This window comes from Augochlora pura, chromosome 2 (genome assembly GCF_028453695.1).
Source record: "Augochlora pura isolate Apur16 chromosome 2, APUR_v2.2.1, whole genome shotgun sequence".
Taxonomy (NCBI): domain Eukaryota; kingdom Metazoa; phylum Arthropoda; class Insecta; order Hymenoptera; family Halictidae; genus Augochlora; species Augochlora pura.
Genome location: NC_135773.1, coordinates 8,973,460 through 8,989,114, shown reverse-complemented (window position 1 = coordinate 8,989,114; position 15,655 = coordinate 8,973,460).

The following is a 15,655-nucleotide window of genomic DNA, read 5'->3' as shown; positions in this document are numbered from 1 at the left end:
TTGTGTAAATCTATGGAACCGCATACATCGTGTTTAATATCTTAATTAATGTTTTCGTTGGATGTGGGACTGCCAAATTTGCCACAGCTTTATAGGAGCATATATTTTACTGTTAAGGTTTATATATCAACATTATTAGTATAATACTGTATAGTAGAATATTATATAGTAGAATACATATACACAGACACAATAATATTATCATACAGTGTCAGTAACAATTATTATGTATAATAATAATTATGTACATTAAAGTACACTATTACAATGACATTTTATTTCTATATTTAGTATTATTGTTAAAAACTCTTTTATCATCTCATTATAATTTCAAGAACAATTTTACGCGAATGAATAAACATCACCGTGCTTGCTCAACTATTTAGCACGGTCGAAGCTATTCAGAATTTTTACGAGAAAATAAAGCCGACCATATTCGAACAATGGCGACCATTCCATTAACGCGGGATCACGGTATTGGAAAAATGGGTACGCGTTACATTCACTAACGATATTAATTCGCGTTCGCCGTAGAATTGTACCGTCCGCGTGTTGCGCCGTGATTCTGATTTCGCGTATTACACGTCCGATTGTGCGTAACGCTGCACGGGGATCGTATTACGTTACAACCGGCTATAGTAAATGTTACACGGCCGTGTAATTACGCGGTGAAATTAGCATGCAACGTCGGGTCGAACGATTCCATCTTCGTTGGGGCCGCATACGTGGACGTACACGAAAAGAAATTCCCCCGCAATCTTGTTTGCAGTCGCGAGAGCTCGCGCTCGCGCGCGCGCGCGCACACGGCCAACTAGTTTTGGAGCATCGTTGAGTTTTATCAATTAATTAGCCTCCTCGACGAGGACTCACGCGGCGAAGAACGCGCGCGCGCGCGCGCACGCCGCCACGTTGTGCAACCGTATGAAAAATATGCAAATGTCCAGGCGGAGAGGTTTACGGGTCATGCTTTTATAGCATTCAATCATGCGGTTAGCACGCTCTCGGTGCCGGGAAACGCTATTCAAACGGTGGTACGTATCTCGTTTCCGATGTTGTTCCTATTTCTCCCCGGGATTGCCGACGGGAAACGCAGTCGACGACGCCACGTAGAAAAAAAAAACACACGCTTATCAGTGTTCTTACGTGGACGGTTCCCGCGTGGGTAGGTCGTTAAGAGGCCCCCCACCCATCCCACCTCCCTTCGCATGCGCACCTAACGAGCCAAAAAGTATACACCCGTTTTCAAGGAATTTTTGCGGGACGAGAGCGAATCCTCTCGCGTAGTTTCTTAATTCCGGATCGATCGAACGAGCGCACTCGAATCCGGCAATCGCTTTCGCCGCCGATTGCTCCTTTCCGTCTTCCTCGAGACCGAACAAGTATCCGAGATACTTCGCGATTTCGCTTTGAGCATCCGTCTATACCGAATCTTTGTTTCCTCAACTTCGGCGCCGCGGAACCACGGATTTAATCCCCGACGTATTCAGTGCACGAGCGTGTTTTTTTATAATCGAAACTCGAATATAGATTTTTACGGAAATGTGGGACATCGAAATCTATCATCTGTGTACACTGATTTTCGTAGGCCGAGGTTTTGCGTATTCATCGATCGCACAATGTAGACATTTTGTTTGAGAATGATTTCGAAATGATTACGATTCGTAGAAAGCTCTAAGTGACATAGCTATATTTGAATTTGTTGCAACGGGGGAAAGAAATCGACGCCTCGAAAGTCGCTTATCAGAATCTTTTAAGGTGCTCGGCGAATTTGAGATTTGAATGCATAAAAGCCTGATGTAGGGTATATTCGCGCAACTTTTGAAGATTTGAAAAGTTGCGAGCGTGTATCCGGGTATGCGAATAACCTATCCGCGGACTCGAGGGTGGGAGTACTTTGAAGAGATAAGGGTTGACATAACGGTTATGCCCAACTCTGGGAATGAAGTATTGAACCAAGTTTTTATTCTCGCGTAAGCTGTTTCATTTTCTTTTTTTTTACGCGGGATCGTCGACGACAGAGTAGCACTAGGAAAGAGGAAAAGAGAGAGAGTGTGTGCGAGAGAGGGAGAGAGGCTTTAGTATCGCTGCAGTCTCATGTCACTTGCATTATGCATCGACATTTGCTCCGACTGGCCGAGCTCGACATTATCATAACTTCGTCATTTTAAGGAATCTTAATGCTACGTATTGCGCAACGATCCTGAAGAGACACCCCGGGATGACCTTCCCCCTCCCCCTGCTAGTGTGACATACTACCCCTAGCGTGATCGAGTAAAATTGCAAACGCGATTGCTGCAGGAACTCGCTCGTATAGAATCCTTCGCACTCGAGCGGCGACTTTGAGGCGCCGTCAAAAATTGTTACATTACGTTTCCCTGTAATATTTCTTTTAATTTGATTAATTTATCTATTAATATTTTAAAGCAGATGGTGCTTTATTAGCAAATACAGAGTCACTGTATTTTGCTGAATTTTCAAGGTTCGTTGAATTTTTCGAACAATTTCTGCCATTTTTCGGCTAATTCAAGAGCTTTGCAAAGATTTAATGACTACAAAATTATATTATAATTTGTATTATAAATGTAGTATAATTAAAACAAATGCATTGTAATTGACGCGCAGAAATATATGTATAAATTACGCGAAAAAAATGCCGCGTGAATTAAGAGAAGAGTCGGATATCAAGAGCCTCGGATATCTCGTCTCAATTTAGTCAATCTTCGAAAAAATTTCACGGTATTCATATATGCAGCTGTTAATACTACCGCGCGCTGCATAATATGTTACGTATGCGAGCCGCGTGGAACATTACCGCTAATAGCCAATAACTCGTCCTTGTCCCACGAATTGCGACAGCCGCTCGATTTCGCTTGATACCTGTGGTGGACAGTAATCAGCAGACCGTTGATCTTTGCGAACGGTTACCAACATCTCCATCTTCTCTAAGTAGAATCTTGGCTGCGAAACAGTCGCACCCTTTCCAGTACTTCCGAAACAACGTACGAGTTTCGAATTTCTTATCGTCGCGCGCAGCACGTGTACACACGCACACACACAGACACACACACCTGGTCGAACTTTCGGAAAAGAGTTGCCGGCCCGACAAGTCGTCGAACAAATATCGATACCACCGACCCACGGAAAGCGCCTACGTGTTACACTTACGTAACCCCCCATCGCCGCGACGATTCCACGAAATGTGCTTACCGCGAGGGAACTGGCGGAAACTTCCCGCGGACCAATGAAAGATCGGCAGAAAAAAAGAACTCCGCGGGGTGGGGGGTTGCAGGAGGTAAACGTATTACGACGGGAACGATATCATTTTGAGGAAGTTCCTCGCGCGTGATCTATTTATACGGGGGTGGGGGGTGGCCGTTGGCGCGTCCATCGATCACGTCCACTCGGAATCCTTTTTTCCGCGGGTAACGACCGCGGCGAATCTCGTTAAGATTTCACTGAAATTGGCCTGAAAGCTCGGCCGAGCGGACGTGGGGGCAAACGCGCGCGGCTTGTTCCCGAACTCGAGAAGACAAATACGTAGCACGTGGCAACGATTAATGTCGGCCGTCACGGGCACCGCGCGCGCCGTTCCTCGCGAACGCGTGCTTCCCAGCTTTTTCGATAACCCGGCCTCTCTCGCGAATCAGCCGCCGATACAGGGCGCCGAAGGTGTTCTCTATTAATCTCTCGATCCCCTTTGATCGCGATTGATGCGCGCGACGCCCGGCATCGGCCGCCGTTTGACTCTCTCTCTCTCTCTCTCTATCTCTATCTCTTTGACCCTGAATTAATTAGCGTCATTTGCGGCCGCGTTTAACCGACCACAAAGCACTCGGAATTTCGGCAAATAGGCTCGATCTTCTGGCGCGCTGCGAGCCGCGCGCGCGGGACGATCGATCCGGGAACACCCCCGTCGCGAGAAGAAAGATTAGGCGACTGCGAAGGGCCTTGAGTAATCGAACGTAATAATCGCGTGTTAGGTGTCGGCAGATGTTACGGGTCCCTTTACCGATGTTTTGGGGAACGCTACGTTCGTGTTACAATTGAGCGATACGATCTCCAATAGTTGCTGAGCATTTGTTGTTATTTTTCGTGTACCTTTTTGGAGCTTTGTTACTGTTTTAAATAGGGGTGGGACAATGTGGCAATGTCTTTGAGATGTCTTATTTCAGATATTGAAGAAACGTTCGATTCGGGATGTTTTAAGACGGTTTTAGGACGACTTTAGAACGTCTGTATTGTTATGTTTTCGAGACGATTTTAAGACGACTTTAGAACGTCTGTTTTGGGACGTTTTTAAGACGTCTTGAAGACATTCTAAATTGGACGGTCTTTTAACATCCGAAGTATCATTTTCATTTTAGGATATAAGATTCAGTAGATATAGGACACTGTGCTAGAAGGGGCGTAAAATGGACGTCTTTGAGACGTGTAGTATTTATTGGGCTACCTATAGCTTCTGAAAAAAATCTATTAGCACTTACGTAGATATTTCATTTAGCAGAATATTTATCTCTGTAAAAACTGAAGAGTTTTTATGGTTCAGATATCCTAGAATTTATATAGGGTGGTGGAGTCGTTTACTGTGGGCTGACCAATTACTGTGCCTTTGCTTTATTGTCAGACATAGTTATCTTTATATCTATCCAATTAGACGTACTAAATATTTTTATTCTTCCATCTAATCTAATTTTTAATTATCTTTATGATAATTTTCAAAGATATGAAAAATAAACATGAGAGGATGAACAAATCGTTAAATTGCACAACTACTGTTAAAAAGTTCCGGAACAATGTCCATCCTTGGTTTTAAGTATTCGTTCAGTATTGTTTACTCAACAAGGGAAGACGTCCGAAAACGAGCTATTTTCTGATTCTCGGGATAGTTCCTCATCTTATTTAACCTCGGCCTTGGTAGCTTCTCTTATAATTGGTTTTATTCGCGTCTGGCATCCGGCTCTGTTTTTGTACTAATTCCTATTGTTGCAGCACGCTTTCGAAAGAAAGGAGCCGGCCTCCATTCAAGGGTTGGCCGGTCCAGACCTATTATAATACGAACCTGGGTCCTCTTTTCGAGAAACAAACTACAACGAAGGACAGAAGGCGCGGACCCCTTTACCCAGTCGTACCACGTACGAGCTGGTAAAACACGAAAGACTGTGTACATTGTCAAAAATTCATGCTACACCGGCGTATTTCCCTTCCGTCGCGGAGACCCCCGCGTCGAAAATAGAAATTTCATTTTGGTTTTCGGCAGACGGTTACCCGCGCGCGGGATAACCGGGGAACGATATTTCACCCTTCTCGTCGATGAATAATCGAAGGCTCGCATTCAAACAGAGACAATCTAAATACTAACCCTTTCGCTCCTAACGACGGATATATCCGTCATCCACATAACAATTCGCGGAGCCGAACGCCGGATATATCCGACATGCCGGTAAATTTTTGCTATTATGTTTTGTATTATGCATACTATGTTTTATTTTATTACTGCATATTATATATTATTTCTTCACTTTTTTCCATTGTTAATGAGACCTTTTTTTACCTATTAAATAACTTCATACCTTATGCAGAAATTATAAGTATATTGTTTTAAAGAGAAATCCCTTTTCTTCCCAAATACACTATCCACGCGCAATGTGCACAATTTCGGACTGAATCGCCGTAGCGAAAGGGTTAAATGCTCCGACGCAGGAGTTTCGAAGAAAACTCGCGGAATGAGATATCTCCGCGGGCACCCGGGTCCGAATTGATTATAAATAACCAAAGCTCTGTCGAACCTCGGGATCGCCTCCCGCGGCGTGCCCGCGGTTAGTTAGAAATCTTCTTAACGTTTTCAATCCGGTTGCGACTTATGCAAAAATTCCGCGCGGAGGCTTGGAATATTTTAAAGATACTTTTCTCGCGGCTGTTTTATATAAACCCAATATTAATTCTTACAAAATCCTACCAAACTCGTTATAAAAATTTAAAACACGGTCTATCAAATTATATTTAATTGAAATAAAATTTTCCCTTCTTTTAGCAGTATTTTTTTTTTTTTATTTATTTATTCATAATCCTTGCCTATGCGGCTTAGGATGGCTTCCGGTTTACAAATTTTCCTACTTCTATTTGTATAAACTATAACTATTTACATTTTACAACTTAACCTAGAACTTAACACCTAAAAATCCTTCTTCCATCTTCATTGCACCTTTCTTTGGCATCTTTTCCATCCTTATTCCTATTTTTCTTCTTAGTTTTCTTCTTTTTCTCTTCCGCTCTCCCCTTCCTCGTTCTGTCTCCGCTCTCTCTCCACGTCGCTTCTCCTCCTCTCTTCTACTTTTAGCAGTATTTGAACATTGCATTAAAGATCGTTAGACGATAAATTATCTTGATTCCCTAGGAATTTATTAGTTATAATAAGCGCTAGCCGATGCAGCGGCGAAAGGGATCGGAGCACAGAAGGTTAATAATAACAATTCGTTGGAAGCGAGTTGACGACAAATTGCAACGCGATCGAAAATTGAAACACCGGTCGGCTTCCCGTGGAAACGACGGTATCGTCCAAAAACGGTGAAAACTGCGGCGATCCGCCGCCGTTCGCGCACAGGACCGAAACCCCTCGCGTATCTTGTTAGCGAGTTTAATGCCTAATTGACAAAGTTGCGTGGCATTGTAAGCCGTGGAATGCCTCGTCGGGCGATAAAGCACCGTGAAACCGTTTTCCACCGTGCGCCGCTGTTTCGCCGGGGCGTAAGAAAATTTTGCGGCTTCGTAACAATGTTGCACACGTCGCCGCCCCCTTTTATCGTCTCTGGTGGATGCGCGCGAGCGGCGAAACGTACTCGGTACAAATTTACATAAGTAACTGATAAAGTGGAAGCGGTTTCGAGTTTTTCCGTCTGGAGGATTATCCGTTTACCATGATGCAGAGAGAGAGAGATAGGGAGAGAGAGAGAGAGAGAGAGAGAGAGAGAGAGCGGAACGCGGGCGCAAGGAAATTGGCTAATTAGTTGAGTAACTGAGCGGCAGCGGCTCTTCTCTTTTTTCCCTCTCCCCCTTCCCACCCGTTCCCCCGTTTCGGTTTGCTTTCGCTTTTCCCTTTCATCTCCGCGTTCTGTCTCCTCCGACGTATCCGGATTATCGAGCTCGCGCCGCAGGTTGGCCAGGCCGCGGGCGAGCTCGCCTTTCCGGGACGCGGCCGAAACGAAAACGCGGGCCGCGCGCGTTCGTTAGATCGTTGATACCGTCGCGGATAAGCCGTCGAGAGATTAGATAGGCGATGGCGACCGTATCGCGGTGATAATGGTTCGGCTGTTTCTAGCATTGTCGCCTCTATTTTTCGACGAAATTATTCTGTCCGGTGTCTCAAAACCGACGCCCTGTGTAGCGACAGGTTCTCCGTCTCTTTTTATCTCTTTTTTTCTGATATACTCTTATCAGATACGCCGTGTTTGTACCCGACTATTGTTGGCGTATACTTGAGCGCGATAGTGGCGCAAGTCGCGTTTTCGATCATTTTAATTTATGTATTGAAACGTAATCTGTACGCGCGGAATCGTTTCAGAGCCATGTGGATGTAATTTGTATACAGTTGCTATAAATTATCGTAGGAAATTTGATCAGCAAACAGTAGCACTAAGTATAGATAATGTAACTTTATTCATATGAGCGTAGACATCCATGTTGGTGTATAGGAAGAGAAATTATTTGTCAATGTATAAGTGAAAGTATATTTTTTCGTGTTAGAAGCACATCTTGCCTTGACCCTTAGGTGTAGATGGAAACGGAATTTGATTGCGAGATAAAAACTTGGACAATTATACCAACCCTTTGCACTCGGAGCTATTCTGAACAATAATCACATTTTTAACGATTTTTCAAATATAATCTAATATATGATTATGTAAAAGTATATTAAAGGCTATTCTGTTGATATAATTGTTATTAAAATTGATAAAACGAATTTATCCCAATATTTTTCAGCCGAATCTATTTTAGAATATTATTATCAGCTATTTTAGCTTGAAATGATTTTTCTAGTGCTCCTCAATGAGTTCTTGCTTCATATAAAATCCGTATAGAATTTTATAATTCTGTATAATTCTGAATAAAATGAATTTGTCCTAATATTTTTCAACCGAATCGAGTTTAGAACACTATTATCAGTTATTTTAGCTTGAAATATATTTCTAGTGCTCCTCAATGAATTCTTCGCGTCGTGTAAAATCAACGTAGAATTTTATAATTCTGAACGGAGCTCGCAGTACGCCCAGGAGCAGCGTCTCCACGGGATCCTGTCCCGGCAGCTGCACGAACGCGCCCGTAACGTAATCTATTCATCAGTAACTCCTGATCTGCGCCGAAGTTTCTACAATTTTCAGTAGCACGGCTCTACAGCAAGTTGGTCGTTGTCTTTGCCCCAACTTCCACGTTGATTCGCAGAATGTAGCCAGCAGGTCGCGGCACGTATTGGCTCAGTCTACGCGACACCGGAGTCCATTTCGGTCCTGGGTAATCAATTGTTACCGGTTCCGTATCCGTACGCTCGTTCCCCGTGAATTCGGAATCGCCGCCGGTTCTCGTCGCCGGGATCGTTCCATTTCTTCGACCTAATCGCGCGTCCGCGTATCCCGGCGGTTAGGGGCGCCCGCGTCGTTCCCTGTCATCCGGCGTCGTTTATCTCGTTTACAGGCTGGTGGTGGGCTCGATTCAATCCGCTTTCGTTGCGTTCGCGGCGATTAATCACCCGCCGCGGAATACGCGCCGGCTTGTTAAGCCGCCCGGCCGACGGGGCTTTTTAGCGAACCGATAATTAATGTAAACGAGGAATGCGTGCCTCCTACGCGCGCACGCGAGCAACGTCGCTTTGGCGCGCGTGCCGCAACGCCGTTCGACGACGACGCCCGTTCGCACCTGATGGCCCTGTTCGGGGCCATTTGTCCAACGCCCGTGAGTTGCGGGAACCGCCGGGGACAGGCGCGAAACAGATTAGAAACAGCTATTTTTGTGTCTGCTCGAGCCGAGTTTGGCTAATCCACTTTCCATTGTCTCGCGAACGAGACTTGCTCGCAGCTTGTAAGCGAAATCGCGATACACAGTTGGTGGAAACAGTATTTCTACGCCCTTTAACCTTTTAGATACGGCAGGATTTTGCGCAAATAAAGTTTGTCGTAACTAAATTACGATTTTCTCTTAATATATATTTTTTCCGGATATTTATATATAGTACTAATAACATATATTCTTTTCTTAATATATTGTATATACACACTTTCACTTTAATTGTTTGCTTTAATAAATAATAAAACAATTGAGTAAAGCACGAGCCATTCGCGAAAGCCACTATAGTAGTATCTAAAAGGTTAAAAGCGAATCATTTTTACTATAATAATATCAACAGAATTACATTTTTTTTAGAGGTGTTAGAAGAAATAATTTACCATGAAATAGCTAACAAATTATTTCCAAAAATTGAGTATCATTCGATAAAGTAAGTATTATTGTACCAGCTACAAGATATGCTATACGCTAGAAACATTATTCTAGAATTCCATTGTCTCGCGATCTTGCTGCGAATGCAAGTGAAATCGCGATCCACAGTTGATGGAAACACTAATTTTACACCCTCTAAAAGCCAATAATTTTTTCATGATAATATTAACAGAATTTAATTTTTTTAGAGCTGTTAGAATTAATAATTTACCATGAAATAGCTAACAAATAATTTCTAATAATTGAGTATCACTTGATAGCGTAACTATTATTGCACAAATCACAAGAAATGCTATACGCTAGGAACATTATGTTAGAACGGCTTCCCCTACGAAGGGTTAAACATCTGCACCTGCCATAAATACATAGATATCCGGCGTAGAGTCTGAGAATCCCGATTGTTCAGCCAGGAGGAAATAAGATTCTTCGTTTCCTCCGAGAACCTCGGATTTCTGAATGGCCGGCGGATCGTGTAGTTCCAAGTGCCGAGCGGGGAAGCGCCGAGGGTCTAAGTTAGGTGGTAGATGACCTTGTATCATGCTACCCCAACCTTGGTGGGAAGGAGACCGGATAAGAATCGTCCGAGAGAGAGAGAGAGAGAGAGAGAGAGAGAGAGAGAGAGCGAAGGAAGGCGAGATACATTTTGATAAGAGAGTCCGTGGCGTGCAAATCTAGGCGGCGGCCTCAAAGGTCCACACCATCGAGAGCCATTTTTGTTTCCACGTTTGCTCGCTTTCTACACGTTATCCACGTTTATCTGCGGAACAGTTTGGTGTCCGGGGCGTTTAAATTTAGAGCGGAGAGGTCTTTAATACCGCGAGCGTTTCATACGCTTCTGGGGTATCAGTTTTAACAGCGGCGAAACGGTACAAGAATTTTACTATTGCCTCGGTGTTAGTACCTTTAACCCTTTGACTACTGTTGGTGCCTATCGGCGTCCGACACATGTCGACTTCCCGGCACTGTAGACGCCAATAGGCGTCAAGATCAAATTTCGCCCCCAGTTATTATTAAATTTGATTAATTATATATCGCGTAACATTTATGTTATATATTGTAATAAAAGCTTAAAGTTATTGTTCACTTCGAGTAATATCGGTTTAATGTAATAGAATTCATTATCTTGAATATTTTGATATTCAAAAACAATATTCGAAAAACTACGGCTATGCCAAAGTCTGCCATAGCCAAAGGGTTAATTAGACGATCTTTCGGAGATAGAAAATGGCCGATTACCTATCCGAGCTTTTAAAAGCTAGTTTCGACTCTGATATATCGAGCACGCTATATTGTTGAGATGCCAGAATTTTAGAAGATTAATAATTGACGTCATCGTTTCACCGAATTAATTATCTCGGTTTCGTAAAGCTTTCTTGGCCGGCAGGTTCGCAGTCGCCATTTTCGTTAACACTAGGTTTACGGAGTAATAAAAGCAGCCGTTTTATATTTGTTTATGAAAGTAACGATTTATTCTAATTGTTAATGTAATCGATGAATAAATAAATATAAACAATTATAGTAAATATAATCGATAAATAAGCAATAAATGTATCTTTAAAATCTGAATAATGGTACGTTAACAAATCAGTGACCCGTCATTTTGACGGATTCCGTAAATCTAGTTTTAATAATATTCCGTGGCAACAGATTTATTTTCTTAAAAAAGTGTGAAGTAAGAACCAGGGCGAGATCCAATTCCATGAACCAGAGAGGGATTCGCGACTAACAAGTTTACGTGGAAAATGGATGATAAAATCACCGCGGATTAGCTGTTCGCGAGATTTTCTCGTTCGACCTCAAGAACGCTCGCGAATTTTGCAGCTATTGGAATATTACGTATTACCCACAATACCATATTTGCGCATGGACAAAAACAAATCAATGCTCTTAGAAGCGATGGAAATTAAGATAGGAAAATATACACCTCGTATAAGTGCTTGGCCTTGCGAGGCACAAGCATAACAGTTTCGAATTACGAGGGGACCCGAGTTTTCTTTTCGGGGTTCCGGAAAGGCCACGGTCAGTCGTGGAAAAGCATCTGCATAGAAAAGAGCTGCCTCACGCACCGTAAAATAAAGTTTCTTTTATTTAAAACTACACCTTAGTTTAAATGTATTTAAACACCCATTTCCAATAGTAGCGTGGCGTTAGAATCGACCTTCGGTGGTTTCTGCGTCCATCGACGGGGGTAGTAAATTTCCCAAAAAGATACAAAATCATGCCAAGATGCGGGCTCAGCCCTCGCGCGCCGCTTCTGTTATTGATGGATCCTTGTTACGCTTCGCGTCAGCGTATTGCGCAAGTGGCTGTTCCGAATGCCACACGACAGCCACGCGAATTCCGAGTTTCCCCCTATTTTCTCACTCCCTCTCCCTCTATCGCTCTCTCTCTCTCTCGCTCTCGCTCTCGGTCTTACCCTCTCCATTTCGACCGACCGTTACTAATTGATCGGACAAAAGCGCGATTTTGTAATTTCCATATAAATGGGAATGCAGATTCGGCGCGTTGCAAGATCGACCGGCGGAATTCATGGCCCTATTGTCATCGTTCGTTTCTGGTTCACGTTCCGTGGGAGACGGTTTACCCCCGAACGCATCGATCTCTGCCGGCCGAAAACCGGCAGGTCGCGGCATCGATTCCCGGCTCTGTGTGTCGTTCTCGTTTGACCACTCTGCCCGCTCAAATGCGTTTCGATTATCAGACGAAAAAACCGCGGAGAATAACTTCTGCACCGGCACCGGACCGGTCGCGCGGCTACTTTCTAACTAGTCGGATTTCCGAATGCGAGCCATGCTTTGACCGCTGTATCCCTGTTGACAATCGATGTAAACGTAGTCCTTTTTTTAGTCTATGGTGTTGATTGAAAGACGATTGATTTTCAGTAGACTGAGGAATTTATGCATTTCTAGCAAAAATGAGTAAGTGATATACAAGTTTATAAAGATTTTAAAAGAGTTTCAATATACTTATCTTTTTATATATCTATCATTTATTTATGTAAATGAATTTTTATCTAACTTCTGTGGCTTGTTTTTTAATACACAATGCATGCGAGGGACGAGATATATCTCGTCTATAGTAAACCTTAGCATTGGGCCAGGCGACGAGATATCTCGTTTTCATATTTTCTCGACTCTATAATATACAGATAGAAAAGATAGAGATAGAAATTCTAAGATAGAAAAGAGTATTCCAATCAGCTGCAATAACTTCCTATTTTGAGAGATTTCCGAATGAGGACGTCTTCTTTGATCTTTACTATTATTCTCATTAGAAATCTATCTTAGTGAATTTCCCACTGCAATTACTATGCTTTGGAATTTCATATAAATTCATATTTTAATAGAGTAACCAAGTGAGTACAGTTTTATTAATTATACCAGTCGAATGAAATTCTATTGATATCAGAAACTGTGCATCTTACAAATTTTTCAAAATATCAATGCGCTGCTAATTAAATACGCATCTAACTATCATTAACACAATCTAATGATCTTCTTTTACCTCTCACATAACACAATAGTTACAACTAGTTTCCTTATCCCCTTGGCCTACACGATATCTGCAAATTGCGCGAGCTCTAGTAAACAAGAGAATCTGTGTACCAAAAAGAAAATGTGTACCAAAAAAAATTGTTTACTACGAGTCTGACTCGTGGCTTTCGTTTATGGCACAAATTCTTTACCACGAGTCAGACTCGTGGTTATAGGCCAAAGAGTTATGCAACATAATCTTCTTATAACAAATACATAAAATGTACAGTGCGATAATAAATATCACCGTATCGTTCTACCAATTTCCTATCCCCAAAAAGTACCATAACCATATACTTACATACCGTTCTTGCTCCATTCGAAGAGATCGTTGGAAAGATACGCCGTCATCAGTGAACGCGTCGCGAAACGTTATTGAATTGTTAAGTCCGGAATTGCCAGATTTAGGGAGCTCGCGAAGCCTCCGCTCTATTTGGTACCGGGGGGCAGCAGCAGCATCGCGCCTGCGAGTGTATTTCGTGGGTAACGATCGGGATTTGGAAAGCAATTCAAGAAAGCGCCGAAGAAAATCCTTATTGGCAGTTTCGCCCCGACGCCGTTGGTGCCTGCACTCCGCGGGGCTCGCTTTAGCGGAGAAATCAGACAACGGGTTCTCCGGAGAGTGGAAGCCGCGCCGAAGATAGAAAGACCCGTTCTAAATATTTACGCCGAATCGACCGGCCTTTAAACTCCCTAAAAGTCTAGACTCGAACTTACCGACCTCCTCCTCCTCCTCCTCCTCTCCCACACCTATATAAACCCGGCAAACATCGCGGACTTCGGAACTTTCCGATTTGTCGGAATAATTTAGTTCGCCGGATGGAAGAGGTACAGCTCGCCGATGCGCGTTGATATCGCTTAACCCTTTCGGTACGAGCGCCGGATATATCCGGCGTCCATGAGACTTAAGAAATTAGAATATAAACTTCTGGGTGTCCAAAAAATCAGAATAGATGTTGACATAAAACTGGGTCAAAAAATGAGGAATTTAGATTTCGGTTAGTTAAAAGTATAGTAATAGCTCCTGCTGGTACAGGTAGAGATAAAAGTAATCGAATAGCAGGAATTTTTACTGATCATGGAAATAAAGGAATTTTATCATAATTCAGATATTTTTTATTATTTAAGATATTTTTTTTATTATTAAGATTGATGCAATAAAATTGATTGCTCCTATAATTGATGAAATTCCAGCAATATGGAGTGAGACAATAGTAAAATCAACTGATGATGTAGGATGATATTCAATTGAAGATAGAGGAGGGTAAACGGTTCATCATGTTCCTAATCCTGAATTAAAAATTATATTTAAAATTAATATAAATAATGATGAGATTAATAATCAGAATCTGCCACCTTTATGGAAGAGTGCTAGATATATCTGGCGTCTATGAGATAACCGGTATAAGTAACAGAATTTTATATAAATATTTTTTAATATTAAAGCTAAGAGCAACACTTCTTGTTTTAAAAAATATTGTTTTATCAAGCACAGTTTTTATTTAATGCGAAAATCTTCGTAACCATGTGGGAATTTTTGGCGCCTTGTATAGTGAGAGTATCACGGCGGTATAATTAATTCGGCGGTATAGTGAGTATAGTGATTGTCGCCGAGTGCTCAGGCCGAAAGGGTTAAACGCGTCTCGCGTTTCATCCTCGCCTCGCGAAGGATGTCCGAAGAAATTCACGAACAGTCGTTTCGCTTGGCAATTTTATGGACTCGCCGTTTTTCCTTGTAAGAAATTCGTAGGAACGTTAAACTGTTTGTTTATCAAACAGTAGTTTAACTAACCCGTGAAACTTTCCACGCGTAGTCGCGACGACTTCCAATGGCAGCGGAAGGAAAGTAGAAGAAGAATAGAGCGACTTGTAATGCGGTTCAGGGTTCGCGTTGCAAACAGAAACTTCATCGGCATTCTTTTGTGCTACACCGAAATTCGACTTTTTGCCAACCGCAGGGGGGCGGGGTGGGGTGGGGTGGGTCGCCGCGTCTTCTCTGTTTCTTGCGGATGAAGTTCCGCGGGATTCCGTTCGGTTTTATTTGGTTAAGCGAGTCCCCGGGTCACCTTTTTTTCGGGGATGTTGACAAGTGCGCCCCAAGGACAGGGTTGTAAAGCCCGGGCAAGGAAACGGCGCCCTTTTAGGGACCGCGCGCGCCCCCGGTCTTCGTAAACCAAGGCGACCGAACATCTCGATGCATAAAGCAGCCTCTTGAAAAATAGAGTATCTCGGTTTGATAAATGGACGCTCCAGGATTTGAATGCTTCGCGTCCGACGCCGGGACTACTTAATAAATCTTCGCGTTCCTCGTCGTGAAAGCTTGCTGGCTCCGTTCGTGCTTCTTCAACCGTTTAAACAACGAAACTTCGGCGAACGGATTTCTTCATTCGCCGTTTTGCATTTTTAATCGATATTTTGTAGGATAGACAGTCCGATCATTTGTTTCGTTATTTTTGTAACGCGATAGTCTGGTATCAGAGATTTTCGTTCTGTCTGGTGCACGATATATGCGAACTAATACCAAGAGGCAACCGGCTCGCGCACACGTTTGACATAGATATGCCAGACCTGCAGATTTGTATATACCTATGTCACGCACCCGTTACGACCGACAGGCCTCTTGTCAGAGGTCCATT